The sequence below is a fragment of the Solanum verrucosum genome, unplaced genomic scaffold, assembly GCF_900185275.1.
Source record: "Solanum verrucosum unplaced genomic scaffold, falcon-dt-bn FXZP01000159.1, whole genome shotgun sequence".
NCBI lineage: Eukaryota > Viridiplantae > Streptophyta > Magnoliopsida > Solanales > Solanaceae > Solanum > Solanum verrucosum.
The window spans coordinates 2,010,515-2,014,643 of record NW_026020705.1 but is presented as its reverse complement, the minus strand read 5'-3'; positions in this window follow the sequence as shown (position 1 = coordinate 2,014,643).

Sequence of the window (4,129 nt, the reverse complement as noted above, 5' to 3'; positions counted from 1 at the left end):
ATCGGGACTTGAGAGAAGTCTATTGGTGGAATAGTATGAAAAAGAGTATTGCAGAGTTCGTTGCTAAGTGCCTGAATTGCCAACAAGTCAAGGTAGAGAACTAGAGGCCCAGTGGTATGGCTCAAAATATAGATCTTCCAGAATGGAAATGGGAGATGATCAATATGGATTTCATTACATGTTTACCATGGCCTCGTAGGCAGCACGATTCGATTTGGGTGATTGTAGATCGAATGATTAAATTAGCCCATTTGTTACCGGTAAAGACTACCCATTCAGCAAAAGATTATGCTAAGTTATATATTCAAGAGGTAGTCAGATTTCACGGAGTTTCGGTATCTATTATTTCAGATAGAGGTGCGCAATTCACCGCTCAATTTTGGAAGTCTTTCCAGAAAGGTTTGGGTTCAAAATTGAACCTTAGTACCGCTTTTCATCCTTAGACATATGGTCAAGCAGAGCACACAATTCAAACTTTAGAGGATATTGAGGGCGTGTGTGATCGATTTCAAAGGTAATTGGATGATCACTTACCTCTCATAGAGTTTTCTTACAACAATAGTTAGTGAGGCTCTTTATGGGATACGATGCATATCTCTTATTAGATGGTTTGAAGTTGGTGAAGCTGGGTTGATATGACCAGACTTAGTTCATCAAGCTATGGAGAAAGTGAAGGTTATTCAAGTAAGATTGAAAACACCGCGAAGTCATCAGAAATCCTATACAGATGTTACGAAAAGAGACAGAGTTTGAAGTTGATGATTGGGTTTAGTTGAAAGTTTCACCCATGAAGGGTGTTATGAGATTTGGTAAGAAAGGGAAGCTTAGTCCCTGATATATTATATCCTTACAGAATATTCAAAAGGATCGGTAACATGGCTTATGAGTTAGAGATACCGCAAGAGTTAGCAGCGGTTCATCTGGTATTTCACATTTCCAGGTTGAAGAAGTGTATGGGCGATCCTTCACTTATCATACCCACTGAAGATATTGGTATAAAGGATAGCTTATCTTATGAGGAGATTCTTGTTCTAATTTTTAAACCGCTAGGTTCACAAGTTGAAAACCAAGGAGGTAGCATCAGTTAAGGTTTTGTAGAGAAATCAGTTTGTTGAGGAGGCTACTTGGAAGAGATACCCATATCTCTTTGAGTCCGGAGAAGTTCTTAATTAAGGTACTAATACTTTTCTTGGAATTTATTTTAAGTTGACATGTTGTGTTACATATTGCTTGTTGGGTGTTTGAGCAGAATGTTAGATGTTACACCATTAGTCTACTTAGAGTAATCTCATTCGAGGACGAATGTTCCCAAGGGGGAGATATTGTAACACATTGGTATATGATAGAGCTAAAAATAAAAAGAACTAAATTGGAAATAGCAAAATCTGAAATTTTGCAAATTATGCATAAGTTATGAGTTTAGGGTCAACTTCAAACGACCATAACTTTCAGTACATGATGAGTTAGGTGGCCCACAAGATATCAAATGAAAGGTCTTGAAATCCTCTTTCGCTCGTATGAGGGAGATATGCCTTTTTAAAGTCAGGCTATCTAGTTAAGGAAAGTTACACAAATTTAAGAGGGGTATTTTGATCCTTTCCTTACCCAATCAACTTAAAACAAAATTTGGTAATTTCTAGGATTCTAAACTGATTTGGTTCAGTTTTACAAATCCAAATTTACGCTAGGGTATTGAGAGAAGTTCAAGAAGAGGAGTAAAAGGAGAAAAGTCAAGCATTCGTCAAGTTCTTGAGGATTTTGTTCTGGATATCGCCAAGGGTTTCATCCCTAAGAGGTATGTGAGTTCAAATAGCATTGGGTTCGTTCACCCACGCGCCAATCATGTTATTTTCAGCGTAATTTCATCCTAAAAAGTTGATGGTTAGATGTTCTTGATTAGTGTTCTTGAATTTGCTTCCGTTCTTGAATTAGGATGGGATTGATGAGTTCTTGAGATAATCATATCGATTTTAAGAGTTGTTTTTGAGTAGATTCTTGTGTACATGTATTGGGTAACTTAATCTAAAGATAAATTGAGAAAAATAATCAAATCTAATCTAATTAAGGTCAAAAAATGAGTAGAAAAATTTGTCGGAAACGTTCTAGGGGGAGGGTGGTGCGCCAGCAAGGGCTGGTGTGATGCGCCAGCAATGTGCCAAGATTGACTCTCTGAACATCAGGGGCTGGTGCTCCGCGCCAACAGTGCGCCTGGGACATTTGCCCTCACCTGTTTTCCGTCGTTTTGCCTTTCCGAGTCCTTCTAAAGTGTACTAACACTTCATATTTATTCGAACTACTCTAAATGACTTATAAACATCTAAAAATCATCCATAAACATGAATAATAACCTTGAATCCATGAATTCAAATTTAAGGTAGAGCTAAGAGTCAAGTCTTGAGAGTTCTTCGAGTTTTTTCAAAAAGTCTTTTACAATTGTTTTAAACTTGTTTTAAGATTTGAGCATTGAGTTGAGTAAGACTAAGAGTGAAGTTCCTTTTCTTTAAAATGATATATGAGAACTAAATATTCCCAAGAGTAATGTTTTCATATTTAAGATGAGAGAAAACACCGATTTCCAAAAGAGCATTCTTGAGTAGTTTTAGTAACATCTCTTTTAAAAGAGATTTTTTAGTAATAATCTCAAACCACAGAAAAAGTTATGTTTTTTAAACATATGAGCTAGTTACATTTTGGGAGCAGTATTGAGCACTGATATGGGGACGAGTTCAGATAACTCAAAGTCTCCATAAACCATGTAGTCAACGTGTTCAAGAAGGCTCATACTTTTTAGATGACTCCTTAATGCTTTTCAACATAGACTAGTGGATCCACTTAATAGTAGGTTCTATACCCCGACAAAGTATAGGACAGTTCTGGCAGCGTGGGCTAGACGTTGTATCATCACATAGTTCATAGTAATGGTTGTTGGTTAGAGAAACTCCCACAAACTTATTTTGTATCTTTATATATATATATATATATATATACAAACATACTTTACATTGTATTTTCTAATACATTGAGTTGTTATCTACCGTTTAAAGTTTTTCCTTATACTGCATATTTATTACTGTTTTATATTGAAATGAGTTGAGTAGAGTTGAGACGAGGTAAGTGTTTCTTTTTGTTCTAGTTCAAGCTTATGTCTTGTTTTAGATTTCCCCTCACGTGGTCGTACATTCCATGTCCTAACGCCATTTGGCCTACATCTTTTATGATGCAGATATAGGTAACCAGGATCAGTCTCCAGAGCTTCATTGATCCAGTAGAGTTCCAGAGTCAATTGTGAGCCTCCTTGCTTTCCGGAGGATCCCTTTATTATGTTTTATCATTTCAGTTTGGTTAGGGTGATCGGGGGTCTTGTCCCATCATCCCGCATAGTATTAGAGGCTTCATAGATATATATACACTAGTTAATAAGTCTTTTCAGTTTCATTCGTTTATGTTGAGACTTGAGTTGCCACTTTGGCTAGTGGAATTTTTATTTCTAAAATATTCTAAGTTATCATTTGAGTTACAATTTACTTTTTAAAGTTCTTTTATTATGAGTAAGTCTTCCTCTAAAAGTTAAGCCAGGCCAAGGATTCGCTTGGGGCCAGCAATGGTTCTCGAGTGCCGGCCACGTCCAGGGTGTAGGCTAGGGGGGTGACATGAACACTGAGGGGAAACTCATGACAAACATAGATAAAATATCCATGAGTTTGACCCACATTGCGCTAGAATCCTTCCTCCCCCTTTTCCCTAAGCTTGGAGCAACATTTGGATATTTTTGGAGTAAGCATAGTCTGATTTACCATTGAAGAGAGGGTGGAAAATTTAAAGAATTTACGTTCTTGAGAATCTGCCTTATTGACCCTTCTATAACGGTTGACACGCCCAGGGACGAAGCAACAACTAAGTAAAGGTGGTCAGCCGAACACCCTTCACCGAAAAATTATATCGTGTATATAGGTAAAATATTTTCTATTATCTGGATATATAAATAAATGAACACCCTTAAATACAACAAAGGTTAGTGGTCTAGCGGCAAACATGCTCATTTAAGACCTTGAGGTCCCTGATTTGATCCTTGATTGCTGCATTTTAACACAATCTTTTTTTCAAAAAAGAAAGAAGGAAAGAAACATAA